At 40.1% G+C, this 12,500-nt stretch overlaps 1 protein-coding gene and 1 long non-coding RNA gene across 2 annotated transcripts in view; one reads left to right on the top strand and one right to left on the bottom strand.

Annotated features, from left to right (window-relative positions):
* Positions 1-12,500, top strand: part of grip2b (glutamate receptor interacting protein 2b) — a 151,473-nt gene that overhangs the window by 107,996 nt on the left and 30,977 nt on the right. The gene's annotated exons all lie outside the window — the stretch shown is intronic.
* LOC143104609 (uncharacterized) overlaps positions 1,157-12,500 on the bottom strand; it is a 13,511-nt gene continuing 2,167 nt past the window's right edge. Inside the window, exon 2 of the long non-coding RNA XR_012983101.1 lies at positions 1,157-1,456. This is a non-coding gene — a long non-coding RNA (uncharacterized LOC143104609). The remainder of the gene's footprint in view (positions 1,457-12,500) is intronic.

The raw sequence follows: 12,500 nt of genomic DNA, 5'->3' as shown, positions 1-12,500 counted from the left end.
CCAATCAGACCCGCAGTCTCAAGCACAGATTGTACCGTGGCATGCTTATCTGTTTAAGAAGAAAATAGTCTTATGTGTGTTTTTGTGTATGTGTGTATATGAGATTAAGATGTGTGTGTGTGTGTGTGTGTGAGAGAGAGAGAGAAAGAGAGAGAGAGAGAGAGAGAGAGAGAGAAAGAGTTAGAGTGCATGCATGTGTGTGTAAGCAAATATTTGATTTAAACATTGTGGCATAACTCTCTCTGGAATCCTTATCAGTGTTTTGGCTTTGCATGCATTTCTGTTCATTTTCTGTGTGTGTGTGTGTGTGTGTGTGTGTTTGTATTGGTGTGTCTGATATCTAGCCTTTGTGTGTGTGTGTGTGTGTGTGTGTGTGTGTGTGTGTTTATTCTCAATGCGTGTGACTCCCTTAGATAAAGCTGGCATTGTGGTGTTTTTTTTTTTTTTATTTCGAACAAGATAACAAAATTTACTCTTTTCGTTGCCATCACAGTCAGAGGGGTCATGTGTGCAGCATAGTCTGTGTTTCATAATGCCACATTGTGTAACTACCACTTGTGCCTACCTTGGTAGAGGTGCAAGCCCAGGGCCCACATAGAGCCTCAGAGCCAGCCATAGAGTGAATTAGTCCTAGAAACTATGTTTGCAGACATGTGACTATGCATAGCTACAGTCCGGGTTGTATTCAAAGGGAGGTGTGTCCTTGTTCCGGGTCACACAAAGGTATACGTGGTCACTCTTTATTTGGATAGTCCTTTTTGGGCACATTGTAAATGGGGAATCATGTGTAAAAACATTAAGAACCTGCCGTGTGGCTCTAACTCTTACTTACAACTTCCTGTCACATAACTGTCATTTGCACCCAATAATATCTTAACCCCAATCGTAGTCTTCACCTCACATAAACGTTAATCTTATCACAAGTCCGAGCTATAACACAAATTTAAAAAAAGTCGCTCAGCGTTTCATCCAAGGCAATAGCCATAAAGTCAACGTCTGTTTTCTTTTTTGAAATGGTGTCTAATATTATTACATAATCCTGTTCTCTTTTTTTGCTATTTTTTCAAATGGCAACGATTAGGGATGAATAAATTACAAACATAAGCGATTATGAGTGAGTACACATAATGATATGAACAAAAACCCAGTCCAGATATTGGGGCATAAGTTGTATTTGTTTTATTTACAAACTTGGGCATGCAACATTTGCATGTTTACTCTGCTTTGCCCTTTTGCCCATTCTGCCCTTTTGGGTAGTCGTAGGCCTGTGTGTGGCCAGTTTACCATGGTTTAATGTGATCATGTAAACAGTACTGAAACCAAAACATGACAAAATTTGACAAATGACAAATTTTACAGTAGTCCTTATTCCCACATTGTTCCTTTCCTCACTTCCTTTCCTCCATGTCACCTTCTGTTGCTGCCCGATTGGCACCATCATGCAGGCTCTCTCTCTCTGAATGCACCAAAACGAAAACATTGCAACAAATATTAGCAGTAAAGTTACTTCAGGAATGGACAACAAGCATTTCTGATGTGAATGGCAAATCAAGAAATATTGACTAATCTTTTTTAGGCCCTGAGTTTTGCAGATTGATTTTCCTTCATTAAAAATGTTTGTTGAGTCTACATGCAATTACAGCCTTGTTTGGAACATTTAGAAAAATATTATTTGTCTCAAGAATTACATTTCCAGCGCAAAATGCCTGTTGTTTTGAAACATAACACACAATAAACACAACACCACACCCAATTAGCAGAATCCCTTGGATCTTTTGCAAAATGAAACACTTCAGTCAAAACTATATAATTATTTAGAAAAACTCATTTTGTTGTCATATCACAAACACATCCATAATATGATTACAGTATGTTTGAATCAGTTACACACTACAGTTTTTCTCGATTGCTAAGATGCACTTAATGAAACTGGGATCCACTTGATCTTGAGTTTGACCTTCGTAGCACCTTAGCACTGCAGAAGTCATCTCTTGCAATTGTGTAAACACTTTTTCATTGGTTTAACACATTTTCACATCCTTTTTCAAAACATTTAACACAGTTCTAATACAAAGGCTCCAAGCTTGATTGGATTGACTGTGTCGCACAAATGGAGAACATCTATTCACAGATAATCTATATTGCTTGCAAAATAAGGAGCTTCTAATGTCACTGTGTGAAACTCCTTTGCACAATTCTTCAGCAATCAGCAATCACTCGTTATAGTCAAGACCGAAATTTGAGAAATAGCCCTGGAAAAATGTGGTAGGCATTTTTGAGGAAAAGTACTTCATGTGTTGTTTCTATATGATATTTAGGTGCTGAATCCATTTCTGCTGTATAACAAGCTTTATTACACGGCTCTTCACAAGGCAAGTAGAACACTCCATTGACTTGAATGGGCTTTCCCAAAGTTCTACGATAAAATACTTTCATGTAATTACCGATGCAAATATATAATTACCGCTGTCAATGGCAACGGAGTTTGTGCTTCTACTTCAGGTATTTCATATCACTATGCAAGATCTGGAACTTCATTCAAAAGTGAAAGCAGACGGTTGATCAGCTGTGTTCTAAAGAATGTTTGATTCAAGTTCAACGTGTGTTGTTGCAAACTATGTTTCTCAGCAAATGCCACGATGAACAATAAACAAATAGGCTAGACTGTGTAGGCTAAAGTCATATCGTGGGAAGTTTATTATTTTGTTTTGGCAAGTAGCCATGTAATAAGCGGGATAATGTATAGAACGCCGGTCATTATTGACCGGCGTTCTATACATTATCCCTTACGTAAAAGTCACTGTTTAGTCATAAATTATAAAAAGAAAATGACTGCCCAAAACCGTTTTTTAAGTTTAAGTCAAGAAAGAAACAAGCAAAAAGTGGGTGATCCAGTTAAAATATTAAGTTGATTAAAACAATATCGTACAAGGTTCTTCAAACATGCAATTATCTCTTATTTATCTTTTAGGTGAGTTCACTCAATGTTAACCAATGGGAACACATATAGCCATATATTGCCTCATATGTGCCTCACTGGCAATAACAGACAACCATGTCTTGTACTAAACTACCATCAGAGTCATGAACACAATGAAAACTTTGCAGAAGTTGAATACTGACATGTTTCTAGAGCCTAGCTTACTTGCCCCGAGCCGACAACACAGAGCAGGCACGGTCCTGGCGAGCTTTACTGTCTAGGCCAGGGGTGGGCAACTAATTTCCCCAAGGGGCCACATGACAAACTGGGACTGTTGAGGAGGGCCGGACCCAAAATACCGAACTCAAGTCTGAACTCAATTCTGTTCAATTCTATTCTGTTCTTGTATAACATTAAGTAAATCATATGGTTTTGTTTACTAGTCATAAGAACAGATGAAAATGTGAGGGAGACAAAGGAAAAACAGCAATATTTAGTCTATGTCCAGTATTTAATCCTCATTCTCGAAAATGATTTTTTGACATTGACATTTTTTTCAGTTTTCAAAGACTGATATAAAAAAGTACTACAATATCTATATAATTAGGCTAGGTCATGAAAATGTGAAGGAGTCAGTACAACCGATAGGCCTGTGCCACCATTTCATGAACACTCAGCAATATTTCATCATTAAATCATTACCATCATTAAATTAACTCTATGCAGAATTAGACTACGAAAATGTGGAGCAGACAATAGTAGGCTGTCATTAGTTAATCAACATGCACAAAGAAAACAATTTTTAAAATGTAGGCTATGTTTTTGCTTTAACTTTATGCACATAACTGTAATTGGTCAACTCGCTCTGTGTGTTGAGCCGGCTGCTTCAAGCAACCTGTGGGTAGTAGCATCATACTAGTTCGCTAACATAAGCTTTGGGTTATCCGATTGTAAACTGTCTATCTGCCAGTAACGTTTTGAAATGAACACTTCGTATCGCCAACGAGCAGCAGTAGGAGTTCGTTCTAACAACCTTTGCGGTGGTGAACGACGCAGACATAAGAGACACAAAACTTTGAAAGGTTTACGCCGACGTAAAGGCAACTGCATCGTGTCGACGCAGAAGCATTAATTCTATTCACCAGCACATCAGTGAGGGTGTTTACGTCGTATGCATCCACGCACAAATGTATGAGTGTACAAATAGCAGTCGCTTTCAAAATAAAAACAACGATATTGATTTGCATGCATTATCTCTATGCTAGGCTCTTGACTATTGTTCTTTCACGGACCTTACGCGGGCCGGTCAGGGAAAGCCAACGGGCCGGATGTGGCCCGCGGGCCGTATGTTGCCCATGTATGGTCTAGGCTGTCTTAGGCACGTCTGGTGCAGAACTGCAGCAACATGATATGCAGGTGCTGAAGTGAGGCCGACGACACAGAGTGGCCAGTATGAGTTGACAGGCTCCCATAGTCCACATTGAACACACTTGAGATTAGAGACGTGACACACGTGACACACCAGGGGCCTGTACTACGAAGCGGGGTTTCTGGCTTATCTGGGTAACTCCGAGAGTAACTTGATCACGTGTGGCGTAACTTCCCGATTAACCCGTACTACAAAAGGTGGATAGGTTTTAACCAAGGTATGCTGCCATGGCAATTTACGCTGCATCTCAAACCTGCTCCGACCAGGTTATGTTCTTGGTTAACCCGAGGTTTCCGTTAACCACACCCTTTATAAGTACCACCCCTCCACTAACAATTTCTCCCGAGACATGTCGGCGTACCTGGATGATCCATACGACATTGGAGCGCAAATCGTGAGGGACTCTCTTCGCAGGGCGAGGGGTTTTAGAGACCGCCAGAAAATATATATAGCCTACCCGGACGATATTCTCTATGAAGATATAGATTGTCAGCCGAGGGAATTCGTTATCTTTGTCAGATGATCTAGGAAGACGTCTCGTAGCAATGCCCGTACGTGGACATTCATGTATTCAATCGGTGATGCAAGAATGTAGGCTATGTCCTAAAATAAATCGGACATAGGCCTACAGTATGCTGAACATCTGATCAAGAATAGCCTAAAATAAATCGGACATAGCCTACAGTAGGCCTAATAAATAAAAATCACCATTTTAACAAACTTGTTGAATTGAATGTCATATTACTGTACCCTGCACATAAAGGCTACACATTTCCACAGCACCAGAATCCGACCGAATGCCTCCCTCAACCCCCTCCATAATCGGCCTTCCACTATTATTTGCGATGGCCAACTCCTCTGCTACTGTAAAACACTCTGGTGCCTTTCCTCCTACAGTAGTGTTCGAAGACACCTGTTTCTTGTTAGCTGTAAAACAGAGGCCAAGTGAAGGCTATAAGCTAGGCCTACATGTTTTCATAATTAAGAAATATTAATGCAAGCTATAACTATATAAACCTACTATTCTGAATAATGTTTTTGTGTTTCATTTTCACCTGCTGCCATGTGCGTTTGGCAATGGTGTTGCATCTGAAATGTTCACAGGATTAGGCATACACTAAATCAGTCAATGGGGGCTACTTAAACATTCAATTATCCTTATTACTGTAATCTATATGCCCACTTCTGAATTGGGTTGCATCTGTAGGCCTTTTACTTTGCCAACAGCCTTGCTTTGCTCACTGCCGACGTATTTGATTTTTGTCGTAGAGTGGGTTTTAATTCCTCATAACTTGTCATAATAATTGTGCAGTCCTCATCCGTAAAATAAGGTGATCGCGTCATCATTGAAAGTGGTGACTTGCGCTGCAACCCGCCCCTTTTATGTGAACGCGCACAGGTTAACCCCGGCTCAACAAATCAACTTCATAATCAGCGTCGTAGTACCGATTAACACCACTTAAGATAACCAGGATTTGTCAACCCTGGTTTAACAAAGTAACCCTGGGTTACATCTGGGTAGGTTAAGCTCCCTTCGTAGTACAGGCCCCAGGGCTCCAGACTAACTTTTTGCATTGGTTACACTGCGCCCCTAACTTTTTTATTTAGGTGCACCAGCACAACATTTTTCCCAAATTTTTCATCCCACCACCTTTAACGCAAAATTTAGGGTGGACTGCTGTTTTTCACAGCACTAAGCTATTTACTGTTACTGACATACTCCGAGTCTCTGGCCCTCTCTTAAAGCCAAGCATAGTGAGCTGGCCCTTTGTTTGGGGACAACTAGCTTAGAGGCTGACCTATGCCTGCAGTAGCAGAGTGGCAACTACTAAATTATATGAGTAGTCTATAGGTGTCGCGGTTAGCTGAGGAGAGCTGGACCGAAGCGCAAGTCAAGACGAGACGAGATGAGGTTACCTTGGGAAACCAGGAATCTTTAATGAGACCAGAACTAACCGTGTATAACACTACACAAAACAACTAATAACCGACGAAGACTGAGGGGAGATAGAGGGTTTACATGTAAATACACAGGGGTAACAGGGCACAGGTGGACAAGTAACAAGACAGGTGGGAACCATAATTAAACCAACAGACTAATGAGCATCAGGTGAGGGACGGAGACACAGGCATAGGAAACAGACACATGTCAAAACAAACAAAGGAACACATGAAACAGGACACAGGAAGTAAACAAAAGGAGCAGACATGATGGAAAAACACTAAACAGGGGAAACAGAACAGGAACGGACCCTTACAGTAGGCATATAGGCCTATTGGCAAAGGTTTAAAGGGACACCAGACAACGTTTTTTGTGTTAATTAATCATCTTCGTAAGTCGGTATACCGTATAGTTAAATGACTCATTACAGGGCGAATGAAGGCTCTCTCACCCGCCCCTACTGCCTGTAGGAAGAATATCCCACTTGCAAGTTTGGTGTATCCTACCCGCCAACCTTCAGTCTCACAAAGTCTCAGACATCACGTGAAGCAGGATTAGTTTACATTCTGCATCCCCAGCACAGAGGCAGGCTAACGACACGCTAGTGATTGTTGCAAACGCTCCGCCCCTGTATGCCTGGGTAGCGTTCGGCTATGCAGAGGGCTGCCCAACTGGGTCCACCTTGATGGAATGAGCAACTGTAAAGCTGTTGCAGCCATCATAGCCCTCAGAAAATGCCCGGCACGAAAAGGCCATCAGGACAACACCTGAGGCAGGGTCGGGGTGAGAGCTTGGCACGATTGCCCACATGCATGAGCATGGCTTAAAGCAAGGAAAATATTTGTGCCTGAACTTAGCAAACATTTCTGAAGCAATCATATATGTCTTCAAATTGTAAATTGTAATTTCTCGGGGAGCAATAGGAGGTAGGTTTACTGCTGACCCTGTGTAGCAGGCGAGATAGGCAACAACCACCTCCTCTACATGCGGAAACCAAACTCATCAGCCTTATTGAGTGCACAAGCAGAAAGGGGGTTTTCCCCAGAGTGCTAGATCTTGTGAGTGAATTCCAGTAAGGCCAGGTTTGGATGTAGCCTCGTGAGACCATCCTGATCTTGCGAGCTTCAGGGTTTCACTCGCAGATCAGTCTGGATACTTTCCGTTAAAGAAAATTTGGAGCAGTTCACCAAACGAACGTCCAATCAGCGTTGGCTTTGAGGCGGGTTGAGGTGTGACGCAACGAACAACATGACGGCATCCACAGAGATGAACATAGCTATCGCGCAAGTTTTATTCAAATTAGAAAGTATTCCTGGATAAACTGTGAAGCTATGAGTCTCAGCCATGCAGCTGGGAGGAATTAACGACACAGACATCCTCCACGGCTGATTCCAGTTCATAATGGAGGAATATACTATCTTCAGAAGTGTAGGGCCTACCGTGAAAACTTGATGGGAATTGTCGTTGATTAGGTTCATCAATGGTAAGTTAAAACATCTTAACGTTTGTCACGTTACCTAACTTAATTGTATGTTAAACGGCATTAGAAGAATACTTTGTTCATCTAATTGGTTGATTTGGCCCGTCGATAACCAACAAAGGTGGTGATAGACAGATGGTTTATCCAATCAGCTAACCAGTATGTCTGCCCCTTCCCAAAAGTTCTTCAATGAAAAGTTCCCAGATGGATATGCGGAGCAAAGTCAGGTTAGTTTGGATGTTCATCGAATGATGTTCGTGAAGCAAGGCCCAAAGAAGCAGATATTCATCCTGGTGTCGTCCACAGGCATTAGTGCTTTACTACACTTCTGATTTGAGTCTGCAGATTTCAGTTCCAAATAGGGATGTAACGATTACCGGTATAATGATAAACCGTAATAAAAATGTTGACGATAACAATTACCGTTTTCTTTTGAAATATCATAATTATCACGGTCGATTACCACGGTGTTGAAACCGTGTGTTTAATCCTTCCCAGCTTCATCCGAGCCTGCTTTTGACATACAGTAGGCCTACAATGAAGCAAAATTGGTACCCTACTGATTCTGTTGTCTAATTGATGGTTTTAACTGCGATTTGGATTAGGCTACAATTGATTTTAGGAACATTTTCACCGCAAAACTTGCACTGTATCATTTAGCCACTCTGCGTCTTTTTATGTTCGCGTCCACATTAAATCCATTCCACTCACGTTATCAGAAGAACACAGTAGCCTAAAGTTTTATTTCGAACACTTACTTTGGTCTCACTCAGGGTAGGAATTTCACGGCGGCCACGTCGTTGCCCCTTGCGTTGGCCGTGATGTCCCTTTGAAAATCAGAGGTTTACAGGCCACGGTGGCCTTGGTGCCCTTCTTTCAATATTCTGCTTTGCGTCCTACTAATAGCGATTTGTATTTAGCCTATGGCTTGTCAAAATATTCACAGCGGAAATTAATTTAGTATTTTACGCAGTGGAGAAAGTGACAGCACAAGAAAGAAAGTGCGTCTAAATTCACCCATTCTTCTCAGTTGAACTACTCGCGAAGTAGCCTACTCATCACACAGACATCACAAGTATCACATGAAAGAGTTTTTTCTCAGCTTTTAAACGATGTTAGCCGCGAATTGCTGTGGTGAACGGTTCGCGAGAAAAGTAAATAATATAATTCAATTTAATCATAAATTCTACTGAAGGTTTTGCGTCCATCTCCCTACCCCTTCCTCTCGGTGCAATACTTCACGAACCTTTCGTTTAACACATGACCAACCATATATCAGAATAAACAGCAGACCTTACCGAACACAAAGGTGTAAAGCAGTCCCCTGTACAGTTAGCCGTTCCAGAGTAATCCAGTTTTGAATTTGCAGTAAATTTCGACAATCATGGATGTCTCCAAATTTGGGCTTTAAGTTTTACAATGTGTTTAAATTGTTCCACATGATTTCATAACGGGCCAAATACAAAATAAATGTTACAAATATCGCCTAGATATCGGTAAATCAGAGGACAGCTGACTAAGAGTTTGTGAAAGTAGATCACAAAATGCTAAGCATGCACCTAGGCTATTTGAGTTTCTTAAAGCTGAACTGTGCTTAAATTGTTCAATACATGATTTCATAACAGGCCAAATATAAAATAAATGTTAAATATAGCCTAGATATCTGTAAATATTAGATGGTCAGATGATTTGCAGTTCTATGTAATATGTCATGTTTCATGTTTTTGTAATGTTTCATACAGTAATGCAGGTCTACTGCAGTGAATAGGCTATACAACTTTGATCATTTTTATAGCCTACTGCTGTATAGTTAACTTTGGCCTTGGTGTCCTAACATGTGGCCTTTGTGCCCTCCACCAAATATGCCCAACTGAAGGCCAAGTGGCCTTGCCCCCAGAATGGTGAAATTCCAAGCCTGGTCTCACTCATTGGATCCAAATAACACAGTAGGCCTAATAGCAACCTCCATGTCATGGTAGGGTAAGTTAAGCTATAAGCACATAGCCAATTAAACATGAAAAACTGAACCGGACACTTTTTGAAACTATTTCAGCTTGTGTAGGCCTATCAGTGCTTTCTGAACATATTGAACACACTTTTAAAAATACCGTGATAATACCGAAAACCGTGATAATTTTGGTCACTATAACCGTGAGGTTAAATTTTCATACCGTTACATCCCTAGTTCCAAACCATATCTTTAAAGGCTGTTTCCCTAAAATGAGTTTTTCCCACACATTCTGAAACACTTCAATAGCCCTTACAGTACCTACTATACATCAAACTGTCAAGATTTATTCCTATCTATATTCTGAAGGCTTTTACAGCAGGTTTATCTAGATTGAATATTATGTACGGGATAATACCCGACGAGGTGTCCATTATCAGAAATAAATGGACGACGCGGAGGCGTGAACCTTGCTATAGTTACCATTCATAAGAATTGATATGGAACGGCGATTAAACTTTTTTTTACCAGATCTACTTAATAGGTGTAGTATATCACTTTTTAAATGACACCCTTTTCAACCTAGACATTTATAATGCCGGAAATCAATATTTAAAGACTACTGAAAGCAGTTTTTGATTTAAAGTCCCCCTGTGTAAGAAATTCTCCCATCTAGTGGTTAGGAGTTATACTGTATACTGTAGCAACCAATGACTCAAGCGCTGCCTCGTTTAGAACTACGGGAGCCATCACACATCAAAAATGGCCCTAGTTCTGGACTCCTAGGCACGTCGACGCATAAACTTCTCTTTGAATAAGCAAAAACAACATATTAATACAATTTTGTGTACTATTTTATTGCCATTGCTTGTATGTGATGCCAATGAAACTCTTTTGGACACGGAATAAATTGTTTCATTTTGTCTGTTAACCGAGCTAAAGTTAGGACAGTAAACAGAAAGTGAATGGGAACGGCTAGTTATGTTCGCTAGCTAGGTAGCAGCTAAGGACTTATTTTAAAATAGCGGACATACACGGCGAGTCAACACTGTGTTATGCAAATGTAAATGAGGATTTCTAAGCCAATAGGTATGCTTCGATTTGGTGGTGGTGGTAATTAAACATGAATGCAGCCACATTTATGAATGAGAAATGTTGTTAACAAACAACTAAATACGTTACACAGGGAACCTTTAATGAATGATAAACAGAGATATCCAAAATTATCCTAGTAAAACTTTTGAATCTAATGTCGACAAAATGAAACATTAATTTTAAAGTTGTCTTCATCCGGTGTTCAGCTTTCAGTTTTCCATATATAAAAATAACATTACAAAACAAAAGTTTATATACATACAATACAAAAGTGTTAATGTAAGTCACAAACTAGGAAAGTCTCATCGTATTAGTTATACGTTAAAAATTTTACCCTATTCACCTGTAGGCCTAGTGTCTCGCCTATAAACAATGTAGGCCTACATATTGTTTCAATAACAATTGTGAAAAACTGAGACCCTTATCTTAATGTTATACAGTGGATTCATATTCAGAAGATATTGAACTGTCAAAATATCATGTATGACGTTTCCTCAAAAATGCCTACTGGGTTACATAATTTTGAATTCATGGCCCTGACTAAGAGATAACATCTGTTCTGTTCTGCTATTTGCAAGGATGGATCTAACGCACATATAGAGAAACTGTTTCACTTTTTTAGTGAAGAAGACAGTAAAAAAGTTGACAAGTCCAGGTATTTACTGTAGGTCTACAGTATTTCAATGAAAAATGACAAGTTGTAGTTGTGAATGAAATGCGTCTTGTCTAGGTGATTATATGTAGATCTTACATACCAATGACAGTTACATCTTGGGAGGGATGACATTTTGTCTTTTTTACAGTTTTTCTGATACCATGTAAAATATCAAGAAATTGCACAGACATAGCAAAAATAAAGGCTGAAACTACTCATACTGAAAACTATGTTTTCCATTTTATTGTCCATTGTGTAATGGTTGATTGAAAGCACCCACTGGGGCAGCCGTGGCCTACTGGTTAGCGCTTCAGACTTGTTACCAGAGGGTTGCCGGTTCAAACCCCAACCAGTAGGCATGGCTGAAGTGCCCTTGAGCAAGGCACCTAACCCCTCACTGTTCCCCGAGCGCTGCTGTTGTTCCAGGCAGCTCACTGCGCCGGGATTAGTGTGTGCTCCACCTCACTGTGTGTTCACTGTGTGCTGATTGTGTTTAACTAACTCACAGATAAATAGTCTTTTCCCAGCAACAGAGTGCTTCTGTTTAGACCTGTGTGTTAATTGTTTTGAAAACGTTATGTCAGATTAACACAAACAAACATTGCAAAACACATTTGGCAAAGCACATTTTCTTAGGATATAGTGTATGCTTGATTTCAGCAATATTATTCAAGTAGGATTAGAGGATTTAGAGTGCAAGAATACATTGACTAAACACAACACACAGGACCAGACAGTCATGTACACTGAGGTTTTTTTTCTCTCCACATAGTAAAATCCACTCAATACTTTCTACTTTATGGATTTCAAGTATTAAAGCATTCAAAGTACTCAAAGCAAAGCACATTGGACAAAACACATTTGTCAAAACGTATGTTCTTAGGATATAGTATACACTTGATTTCAGAAATATTATTCAAGTAGGATTAGGATTTTGAGTGCAAGAAAATATTGACCAAACACAACACACAAGACCAGACAGTCATGTACACTGATGGTTTTTTTCTCTCCACATTGTAAAATCTACTCAA

This window comes from Alosa pseudoharengus, unplaced genomic scaffold (assembly GCF_046254945.1).
Source record: "Alosa pseudoharengus isolate Yale_2024_CS ecotype anadromous, Long Island Sound unplaced genomic scaffold, YU_APseudo_1.1 YU_APseudo_1.1_scf_5, whole genome shotgun sequence".
Lineage (NCBI taxonomy): Eukaryota > Metazoa > Chordata > Actinopteri > Clupeiformes > Clupeidae > Alosa > Alosa pseudoharengus.
This window is presented reverse-complemented; position numbering and strand designations above follow the sequence as displayed.